Source organism: Petaurus breviceps, unplaced genomic scaffold (assembly GCF_028583685.1).
Source record: "Petaurus breviceps papuanus isolate PSGF00001 unplaced genomic scaffold, PetGlider_PUasm1.0 98, whole genome shotgun sequence".
Lineage (NCBI taxonomy): Eukaryota > Metazoa > Chordata > Mammalia > Diprotodontia > Petauridae > Petaurus > Petaurus breviceps.
Genome location: NW_027187460.1, coordinates 58340204 through 58352109, shown reverse-complemented (window position 1 = coordinate 58352109; position 11906 = coordinate 58340204). Strand labels below are relative to the sequence as shown.

Genomic DNA, 11906 nt, shown 5'->3' with positions numbered 1-11906 from the left:
AAGCTATTCACTACATAATTTTGTCTAGGATGAACCATTTATAAAACACTCTTTCTGGGTATGCTGTGTTCTTTGGGGACCTTTCTGAGTGTGTTTTCCTATTCCCTATTATTTGTAGGATGGAGTTCACAGTAATTGCCCATACATGCCTCATAGGAGTGTTGTTGAAATTTATAAGGTATTGGGCTAGATCCAAAGAAGTGGGAAGAGAACAGGAAAAGGGAGGGAGTGAAGGAGGGGAGAGAGCAGAAGAGAAAAGAGGGGGTAGAAGAGGAAAAGAAGACGTGAGGAGAGGAAAAGAGAGGAAGAGAGGGCCAGGGGAAAAATAGGAGGGAAGAAAAAAAGTAAGAAGAGAGAAACAGAGGGCCAGAGAAGAAAAAAAAAAGAGGAGGAGAGAAAAGGGGAGGAAATTTGTCTCATTGGGATGTGAGTCAACCTCTCTGACATTCACTTTCTTCATCTGTAAAAGGGGAAAAATAATACCTGTAATACCAACTAACCTGAGATTTTAGGAAGCTCAAATGAGGTAATGTATGTAAAGTACTTTGAAAACTTTATTATACCATATAAAAGTTCATTATTTTTGTTTTTCATTCATGTTGAAGGGGAAAAGAGATAAGAATTTCCATGTCAATATTTATTGTTGCCACTTGTTGGCTATTCTTTAAAAATTATCTCATGAAGATAATAATAATTAAGTAATAATAATAAATAATAAAAGTAATAAGAAATATAAGAAAAATAAGAAAGTAATGAAGATAGCATATTCAAAAACTATACAAAATTGTATAATTTTTTAACAATTGATTTCAATCCAGTATCAAAAAACCTGATCAAAAAAATGTTAATAGCTGGAATCCATAGCCTGACTATTTATCCCCACAAAATACTGCATTTTTTTTGGTCTCAGTTTCTTCTTTAAAATGACAGTGTAAGTCTAGATCTACAAGGTCCCTTACAGTTCTAAAATCCAGTGTTCCTGTGTTCCCTTTTTCTTAGTTCAGGTGCTACTGAGAAGAATGTGTGGAATATGAGAATATGAGTGGAATACTGAGAAGAATATGTGGAAGAGGTGAAGTCTGGCAGGTAGGTGTGGGTAGTGAGAACTTTGGAACAAGAATAAACAGAGATAATAGAGGCAATTCACTGGGGACTGTGGTTAGGGTGGGAGGGGGGACATGGTAATATCTTCAGGAAAAGAGGCAACTGTTCGGTAGTATATATGTATACATACATACATATATATATATATATATATATACACATAAGATAGTATTCTTTCTACCAAATCCCCTTGAGTACAGAGCAACATGCCTGACACGTGGGATGCAATCAACATATATTTGTTGGCAGACCAGGTTATGAGAGAAAAAATTCAAAGATGTCATGCAAGGCAAGGGGAGAAAAGAAAGAGAAATGTAAGGACAGATTAGCCCAGAGTAAAGAAAGAAGTCACTGTGTTGATTCCTAAGAATGCCTCTGTTCCAACACTCTCCTGGCTTTCTTCCTCAAACGACTAACTCAATGTCCCTTAGTGATAGTTTGGAAAAACTAGTACAAGGTGTTATCATACAGAGAGAATTCCCTGCAATAAGTTCTCAAGCTTTGATTGCTTCAGGAAATGAGAGATTCAAGTCTGGAATCTAGGGCAGGTACAGATCTACAGAGGTTGGCATGGGATGCTTTATACTCAGAATGGTGAAGCACCCTTGGGGAAAGATCAGTGATACAGGATAACTCACTGCCTCATGAAGCTGAGGGGAAAAGGGCCAGCTCAGTCTTTGGGGATTTATGATAGCATCCAAAATATGCTGATCAACTCAGAAGTCAAATATTTCTGTGGTTTTCACTAATAATCAGAATGAAATTAGGCTATTCCATCAGTTAAAAGTAAAGTTTGTTTAAATGCATATGTATTTTGATAAAACCAAATTAATTGACTTATTGTTTCACTGGTCGATAGTAGAGGTCTTCAAACTGGGGGCCATTGTGACCTGGGGAATGGAGAGTAGTCCGAGATCTGATCATAAGAGGTGTTCGATCAACCAATCAGAGGGTAGGAAAATGGGTCACATCCCACCCTCCCTACAATGGCCAGTTGTGAGGCTTATTTACAACACAACTACATTCCCCTCATCTCCCAACATTCTATAACTCCATCCTCTCACCCTTGTGGGTAAACTCTTTTTGTAACTGTAAAATCTTAAAAAAAGGATTTGTTCTGTGATTGTATTCAGTCAAAGGGCTGCACTTGAGGACCTAGAGGGCTACATGTGGCCTCTAGGCCACAGGTTTCCCACCCCGGAGAAAGTAGTTTCTTTTGTCAGGGATGAAGGGCTCCAGGACTCATTCTCTGTTCCTTTCAGATGAAAGAGTGAGTCATATGGGATGAGCCAGAGTAGATGGATAATAACTGCATCATATATCTCATTACCTTATCTCTATTCCCAAACTCATTCCCTTTTCCAAACTTCCTTAATACTGTCAATCACCCAGGCTCACCACCTCAGTCTCATTTGACTCCCTCAACCCATTTATACACTCGGTTACCAAATATTATCACTTCTCCCTCCATAAAACCTCTTGCATCTGTGCCCATATATCTCTACTCACATAGGTACCATCCTCATTTAGGCCCTCCATGCCTCTTGCCAGGACTGTTTCAAAAGTCTCCTAACTCTCCTTGCCAAGTTTCTCCCTCTTCCAATCCACCCTCTAACAGAAGCCAAAGTATTTTCTAAAGCACATGCCTGACAATGCCTCATCCCTTGCTCAATAAATTCTAGTGGCTCCCTATTGACTATGTGATCAAATATTATTTCATCTTGATCTCACCCTTTTACATTTTTGTATATTTTATTGCATAATTATTAATCAAACATGCATTTTTAATAAATTTACAAATAAGAATATAGATAGATATAGATAGATATACACATACATACATACATACACATATAGAGGGATGTACTCAGTTAGTATACACTGAAATAGATACAATTCTCTCCTAGGGTCAGTGTCTTCCTCTATTCCTGGCTGGCAGTCCAATCATTTCCCATATCTTGTTGACGTCACTTCTGTAACACAAGTACTTTTTCATCAGAGTGACTTGGGCAGTTGTCAGATGACTTTGGGAGGCATTCATTGCTCTGCATGTCTTACACAGTAGCAGGATCCAGGCCTATTTCATGTACTAATGGTTCTTGACTCTCTCCAACTTGGCAGGATGAAGTTCCCTGATGGCTGCTCTAGTGTCTTCTAGTTACAAGAAAGAGATGGCTGCCTGTTCCATCAGGACTGACTGTGGCTAGCACAGTGCCCCTACTCATGGCAGTCCTTGTCTCTTTTTCTCTTTATGCATACTCTTCCCATGTATGGCTGTGAGAGTTAGGCTATGAGGAAAGCTGAACACTACAGAATCAATGCTTTTGTGCTAGAGAAGACTTTTGAGAGTCTTTTGGACAGCAAGGACATCAAATCAGTCACAATAGTGGTTAATCCAGGCTATTCACTGGAAGCTCAAATACGGAAGCTGAAGCTTAAATACTTAGGCCATTTAATGAGAAGAGAGGACTCACCTGAAAAGACTGATGAAAGATTGAAGTTTAAGGAGAAGGGGATGGCAAAGGATGAGATAGGTAGGTAGTGTCATGGAAGCAATAAGCATAAGCTTGGATGGACCTCGGGAGATAGTGAAAGACGGGCTGGCCTGGTGTGCTATGGTCCATGGAGTCAGAAAGAGTTGGATGTGACTGAATGACTGAACAACAATCTTCTTCCTGGTGTTCTTTACAAAACATGAGTGTATGTTTATTCCTTCAGTGTCCATGTCCTGCAGGTCCAAAGAATCCCAAGAAGAAGGGTAAAATGAAGAAAACTGAAGTGTTAAATTGCTGGTATATGATCAGATGTCCTTTTCTACACAGATAAGGGAACTTCAACATTAAATGACTCACTAAGATCACACAGCTTGTATGTGATGGAGCCAGGATTCAAATCTTGATTCTCTCATTTCCACTCCAGCACTCTTTCTAATGCATTATGTCATTATTGCTGCAGTCTTCATTTCAGATGTTATCTCACAACATGAAAGCACCAGGTAGATTTCACTCAGTGGGGGAGAAGTGTTATCAATAAGTCAAGGATGCATGATTTTATCATTGTGGATATTTTCTCCAGTAATGCAAATGCCTGAGTAGGAAGGAAGCCTTGATGAGTTGTAATGAATGAAAAAAAAAAGTAATCAGACTGTGTCCAAACTTCTTAAAATGGGGTGCACAGAGCTCAGCTAAGTTAGGTCCTTCCTCCCTTCCTTCCTCCCTTCCTTTCTCCCTTCCTTCCTTCCTTTCTTCCTTCCTTCTTTCCTTTCACTTCCCTTCCTTCTGGCCATATAGAATATCATACCCTTACCTGTAGGTGCTCTGTCCAAAGGAAAGTAAAATAATGAGGGTTAATCTCCTGGTCTATCTACATTTGTTAGCCATTCCTGCCACTGTGGCTCTCCTATACCAGGCTCTATACAGTTTTCCAGTTTGCTTGAGTTCCATGACAGCAAGTATCACTTCGGTATGACCAAGTTATTTGCAGGGCTTGGTATATGCAAAAATAGGAACCTAGCTGGCAACCTATTTGGTGTGATTTAAAGGATGCTAAAAATCCTGCCTGCACAATTAACTGTGGTCTTTAAAATTTCCAGAGAAGCATCCTGGCATTGAGCATTGGATTATGAATAAAGAAGATGACTCAAATCTTGACACAGACATAGTTATATGACCCCAAAGTCACTTAACCTCTCTAAGCCCTCAGCTTCATCATCTGTAAAATGGGGATAATAATACCACTTAGCGCATAGGGGTATGTTAAGGTTCAAATAAACTATTGTATATGAAAGTCTTATTATTAGAATCATTCCTTTTGGATTAAGGCACTGTATTTCCAGAAGGTTCCTGCTAAATTGTAAATACAGTTAATCCTTAACTTGGAGAGGGGGGCAGGGGAAGCTATTATTCCACAAAAGTCAAAAACTCAAATGTTGATATACTGAACTTATGGGAAATAGGGGTTAATTTCACATGACTACCCAAAACTATAATCTTTCACCAAAAATTCCTGAAAATACAATTTTCTGCATATAATTCTTAATAATAAAAAATTAATTCTGATAATATTCACTTTTCCTAACACAGTAACTATGAAATAACCCATAAAATGCAGTACACAAAATAAAATCAGTATCATGCAAGACATTTTTCTCACTAGTAGTTCCCTAGAACTCTGTGACCTTTTGTGCTAATATATCAATAAAACAAAATTGATTTCAGACAATATTCACTTTTCATAACACGTGAAATCTACAGTACCATATATTGTACAGCAAATAAAATTCTTAAAACTAAAACATTTTTAATCTGAATCTTACTTTCCAGATGGTGTGTCAGATGGTGGTATGAGGACACTGTACTGTATACTATACTGCTATAAGCCTCTCTCCTTGGCTACCCTCAGAAAACCAAGAGAGAGGTTATTGTGATTTTAGTCGCTCCTAAAGCCAAGGTCTCAACATCACCTCTGATGTTCTGTCCTTCATGGCAGATGGACATTAGAGATTGTGAAGGACACATTAGCCTGAAATAATCTGTCAGTGACACATGTTTTATGCTCCATTTGAGATCCTTAAGGGTCTCAGAGCATAACTGCCTAGCAGAGGTGAGTAGAGTCTGCAATCAGTAATAGGATGTCTCTAGTCAACTGGTTGATTACACCAAAGTACCCTTCAAGCTCAGAAACTACGAGTGGCACAATCTTGGGGACTTGTTCATCTTCCTCATCTTAACTCTCCTGAAGACCTTTCTGAGCCATCACATATGCCTCATCATTCATCACTTGTGCATCAAGCCTCTCATTTTTTTTCTTTATTGTACTTAGGGAGGAATGTGTGGGTTACCAACATGAAAGTGAAAATAAGGTTACTAATAAAATCATGGAGTGCTTAAAGTTGGGAAAGTTAAATGAGGGGATGTTAAGGATTGACTGTATTTACAATTTGGGAGGGAAAATCTGTTCAAGACATTAGTTCTTCCACCAAAACATTAGGGCTGATTCTTTTATGGGCTTAGCCAAGTATCAAATAGAAAGCTGAGAGCAAAGTCCTGAAGAAACAGAATGAAGGATCACTGGTTTGAATTATGATGGATATAGGGCAGATAGAATGACAAAAGTCTTTTGCTTTTTGGTGTTTGCTGCTTACAGAAAGGCAGGTACAACAGGATTTCCATCAGGTACAAAGAGATCAGCCTGAGAGAGCCCTGGGTACATAATGGGCAGGTGTCAAACAGGAACAATGGGCCCTGAAGACAAACTATCTATTAATTACAACTTTTCTAAGGCCCAACCCTGCTGGGTGATGTTAGATAGAACTTCTAGATAATGCTTGTGAAACTCTTCAAGAAGTTAATATAATGTCTATGGAAGTTCTTGATGTCACAAGGGAGATGTGACTATTCTTGTGGATAAACTTAGTTTGAGTTAGGGTGGGGGTTATCAACCTCTAATCTGCAGTGTCACTAGTGTTGGGAATACATGGTACTTAATAACATCTAAGACATAAGCAGGTTAAAAAAAAGGATGAAGAGAAAATGGGAAAAGATAAGAAAAGATCATGGAGAGAAGGGCCTTTAGTTCATTACATATAAAGATAGCTTGAAGGAATTGAAGATGTTTAGTCTAGTGAAGGAAAGCCTAGGGGAGAAAGAGGGAGGGGGGTGAAAGATTGTAGTTGTCTTCAAATATTACTATTTGGTCCCAGGGGTCAGAAGTAGGAACAATGGGTAGAAATAGACAAATTTAGGCTTAATATAAGGGGGGAAATTCCAGTTAGAGTTATCCAAAAATAAAATGGGCTTCCTTGGGAGGTAGTAGGTTCCTTTTCATTGATAATCTTCACACAAAGGCTAGAAAACTCTTTATTGGATATGATATATTGGGAATGCTTTTTCATTTTTTTTAAGCAATTGGTGTTAAGTAACTTGCCCAAGGTTACACTTATTATATAAGGCCAGTTATTTTGTGTGGGTGTTAAGTATCTGAGGCCGGAACTGATCCCGAGTCCTCCTGACTCTGGGGCCAGCACTCTTATTCACTGTGCCACCTAGCCACCCCTGCTTTTTCATTTTCAACTACATAGTCACTGAGACCTTTTCCAGCTCTGAAATTCGGCAATGATTTGAAGAAAATGGTGAAAAGGAGGAAGTAAAGGAAGAAGATAATACTAAAAACATAATAAATGCTCATAAATATTTATTGAATTAAATCAAAAGGCTATATGTGGTGTAGCAGAAAGAACATCAGTTTTGAAGTTAAATGACCTGTATTCAAAACCCATTTCTGCTACTTACTACCTGTATGACATTATGAAAGTCACTCTGAGTCTCAGTTTCTTCATCTTTAAAATGAGGAATTTGGACTAGACCACCTCTAATTTCCCTTCCAGCTCTAAATACTATTATTCTTCGAAAAATGTACCATAATGTGGAAAAGTAATACTATCACCAATCCTAGGTGGACTCTTACTTGCATCATGCCATAGTTTATCTACTAAGTTACATGTTTTTGCCTAAAGTATTTACAGTTTGCTTCCTCCATGTTTTACTTTTCACATATCACGGGGAGACCAGAAGTTACAAACATATGACCCCAAACCAAGGGAACACTCTCCTCTACACCGCTTTGGTCACTGGGGAGAATGGGCTCAAACTTAGTGCCATTGCTACAAAACATTTCCCCCACTAAGTGCACTTCCAAATGCAGCATTCTCTCTTAACTACCTTCCACCTATTGTTGGGCTAAGTCAAGCATGTTGCTCAAAGCTTCACTCTTCACCCGGTTTCAACTGCTAGTAAACTCTGTCCAATTTCTGGACCCTTGGCACTCTCCCAAAGCTCACAAAGTTGCAAACTAGTCCACTCAACAGAGAGAAAAGCAGAAGAGGGTGATATGCTCATGGCTTCATGTGTACCTGGAGGACACTAGTTCTCTTCTCTCTGTCTCTCTCTCTTTCTTTCTCTCTATCCTTTTCTTCCTTCTTCCCTCTCTCCCTCTCCCTCCGTAAAAGAGCAGAGAGAGACAGAGGCAGAAGTATAGAGAGATAGACAGATATACAGACATAGACAGAGAGGCACAAAGAGATAAAGAAATTGTTTCTCTGCCTCTCTGCCTCTTCCTACCTATAGCTGAGAAACTGGTATAAAGAAAAGACTTTTAAAAAATAAGAACACGGACCAGAAAACAACCCTTATTAAATCAGCATTACCACAAACATAATGTTTTGTATTTTTGTGTACTGAGTGGTATTCATCTTAGACTAAATGACCACAGCACACTGAGTCTAGAACAAGTACACATAGTTCACGGAGGCTGCAGTGAATCTCAAAGGGAAAAAAGTCCCCTAGTCTTTGATTCACACTTGCTGTCAAGGGCGAGCTGCTCTGATCATTTTGTTCCTGTGCTCTGTAATACTTCTAACAAGCCCCCATTTCAAGGCTCTTATTCACACTCAATCCCAATTTAACTCGAAATCTTTCCAAACTCCTTCTCTGGTTTCTGTCTGCACTCAGCTGGCACAGAGGTGAGCTGAAGTGAGGCCCTGCCAGACCTTCATTTCCAGCAGAGAAGCATTCTGGAAACAAATGAGCATGACAAGACAAAGTACTATATAGAGGAGAAAGATGAAAAGGGTAAAACTGTCCCTTCTGCTCCAGCTTCACTGTCCTTTTTAGAAGTATTTCCAGCCTCCACAAAATGTTGTAATTTTCCAAAAAGGAGGGTAGGAAAGATTCCTCCCCTTGTTCTTTTCCAACAAGGATGCCTGAAGCTATTTTTGCTGCCTCCCTCCTTCTGCCTTCAGGACATCTAAAGCTTCAAAAAACACTGGAAATGCTTCAGTGGGGTAAAATTTGTTTACTCATGGTGTAGTGGAATTCAGAATCGAGTCAAAGGTGTCAAATGTCAACTCTGCTTCTTTAAACTACCTGTACAATCTCGGTCAGTTTATTTAAATTCGTTGGACTTTTTCTCCTTCACTTGTAGGATAACAAGGTCGAACTAGATAGCCTCTAAGATCCTTCCAACTTTGCAACTATGTTCCTCTGTGTCTGTGATCCTCAGCTCATTATAGCATCATTGTTATTAGCAGGTTGCTATTGAGAAACCAGTAGTGATTTAAGAGCCAAATGTCATGGAATAGAAGTGAATTATGATTCCCAGGAAATTGGCATTATCACATAGGACATTAGTTCCATGTCCCCCAAACTCCATATTCAGACTTATACCATCACAAAGTACTTGTGGTTGTTTCTCCCTCTCCTTAACTCCCTAAGACTATCTGCTAATGAAAGCAAGCCTTATTGGACTCCAGGAACTAACTGGGGATGTGACTTTTGTAAATGGGCAACTATAAGGATTTCTTTGTCATCAACCAAATGTTACCCCCTTCACTTTTTTTTTTTAAGCAATCAGGGTTAAGTAACTTGCTCAAGGTTACACGGCCAGTTATTTCTGGGTGTGGTGCTGAGTATCTGAGCCTGGGATTTGATCTCCAGGTCATCCCGACACTGAAGCAGTTGCTCTTACCCTAGCCGCCACCCCCCCCCCCCTTCACTTTCTATCTAGCTATCGCTAAATTTTCAGGTCTTTCCTACTTTTTCCTCCCCACCAACATTTGAGGTAAGAGTGCTGGGGGTGGGAAGGTAGGGAAGGGAAAGAGGCTTTATCAAGGGAGTAGCAGAGTCACCCAAAGTGAAGCTTAAGTTCTAGCACCTTGTTTCTTTTGCCATGAACAGATAGTATGAGCCTGCAGATACCCAGGAATTTGCTGGCAAAATTTTAACAGTTGGTTCTTTGAAGAAAAAAGAAGTACAGCACACTTTAAAATTTAATCTGCATTATTAACATTTTCTATATTAGTTTCTTAAGTCCAGACCAGGGCTGGGGAATTTGAGGCCTCAAGGCCACATGTGACCCTGTAGGTCCTTAAGTAAAGCCCTTTGACTAAATCCAAACTTCACAGAACAGTAGAACTTGAACTCAGTCAAAAGGCCGCACCCAAGGATCTAGAAAGCCACAGGTTGAGGCTCACAGGTTGAACCTTGAGGCCTCAGGTTCCCCATCCCTGGTCTAGACAATCAACAAAACAATAAACCAAGCCCTGATTGTAGCATCTGCTGATTTCTGAGGTGCTTACATTAAAAATTTATCAAATGACTTCTGTGAGCGGGGTTTGAACTGATTCCAGCAGACCAGTGAAGGACATCTCATTACAGAGAGTGTCATATAGTAGAAAGACATCAGGACCAGAAATCAGAAACCTTGGATTCTGGTTCTAGTTTTCTCACTAAGGTCAGCTATGCAACTTTGAGAAAGTAACTTAATATCTTTTATGCCTCAGTTCTCTCATTTGCAAAAGGGATTGGGGGTTTCCAAACCACCAGAGATCAGATCTGGTTATGGCAAATTTTTTTATGGCCTGAAAAACTTTAACCACAAGTTTTCACTTATTAAAAACCTATTAACCTGGGGCAGCTAGGTGGTACAGTGAATAGAGCACCAGCACTGGAGTCAGAAAGACCTGAGTTCAAATCCAGCCTCAGATACTTAACACAAAATTAATCGTGTGACCTTGGGCAAGTCACTTAACCCCAACTGCTCTACCTTCCCCCCTCCAAGAAAAACCCTATTAACCTAACTTTTAAATCCCTTGTACTTGCTCCAGGAATTCCCAAGGTCTTCTTAATTCTTATCTTCTGTTCTCAGAGAACGGAAGGAAGGAAATCAACACTTATTAAGTACCCACTATGTCTCAAGTAATGTTTTAAGGACTTGCAAATATCTCCTTTAATCCTCACAACAACTCTGGGAGGTGGACACTATTACTGCTCCCATTTTACTGGTGAGGAAACTGAGCTCCAGTGACCTGCCCAAAATCACACAGTTAGTACATATCTGAAGCTGAATTTGAATTTGGGCCTTCCTAACACCAGACCCAGCACCCTACTATCCACCATGCCATGTAGCTGCCTCTGAGAGCTTTTGTGTTGAATCTTTAGAGGGCCAACCAGAGGTAGAGAATTAAGATATTTTAACATTTGCCATGTAGTTTACATTAGGAAACATCTAACTAAATCACCTGTAATGTGCCTTTTTTTCTAGCTTTCTATGATTCTATGAGTACAGATACATGAGTACATGCTAGGACTAAAGTCCAAATTACAGCTAATGTTGAAATTAGCTAACTTATTATATTAAAAAAAATGTGTCTTATGAAGTTAGAGTAAAGCTATGGCTAAATTTAAGAACAGATACTTTCCCCAAAGGATTTTGATTCTTAAATACTCATTTTGCTTCAAGCTGAGATTAGTTAATTTCTATGCTTTTCAATTTTCTATAAATCATGACATTTTTCCAATTTGACTTTCCAGTTCAGGAATTGCATGAAATCAATATTTTCATCAGTTTTGGGAAGGAACCAGAACAGATAGCCTCTCGAAGCCCCTTCTTGCGCTGTAATTTTGTGATTCTACATATTGGCAATTGTTTTTTTTATATATCTTCATATATTAATCTCAGTCTTCCATTGGTCCCTTTGCCCTCTTGACTAGCATCCTGATGTACCTTACTTCTCTTTTTCAAAAAAGATCCATTCATTTACATCATTTCCACACATGTCCAGCATATTCAGGATGTATGTATGTGTCATGTACAAAATTGATAGTAGATTATATTTATACAGATGGTTCTGTTCTCCTAGGGCTTCTTAGAGCTTTTTGTGTTTGACTTGCAATGCAATCTTCATTAGGAGCTGTTAGCATATCAAAATAATGCAAGTTAAATCTAACAGAGATACAAATGGTTCT

The 11906-nt window shown here is 39.1% G+C and overlaps 1 long non-coding RNA gene across 1 annotated transcript; it reads left to right on the top strand.

Moving 5' to 3' along the window:
• Positions 1-208: 208 nt before the first annotated feature.
• LOC138155836 (uncharacterized) lies at positions 209-4231 on the top strand. Its single transcript, XR_011167004.1, has 3 exons — positions 209-526; positions 1000-1086; positions 3226-4231. It is a non-coding gene; the product is annotated as an uncharacterized lncRNA (long non-coding RNA).
• Positions 4232-11906: the final 7675 nt, after the last annotated feature.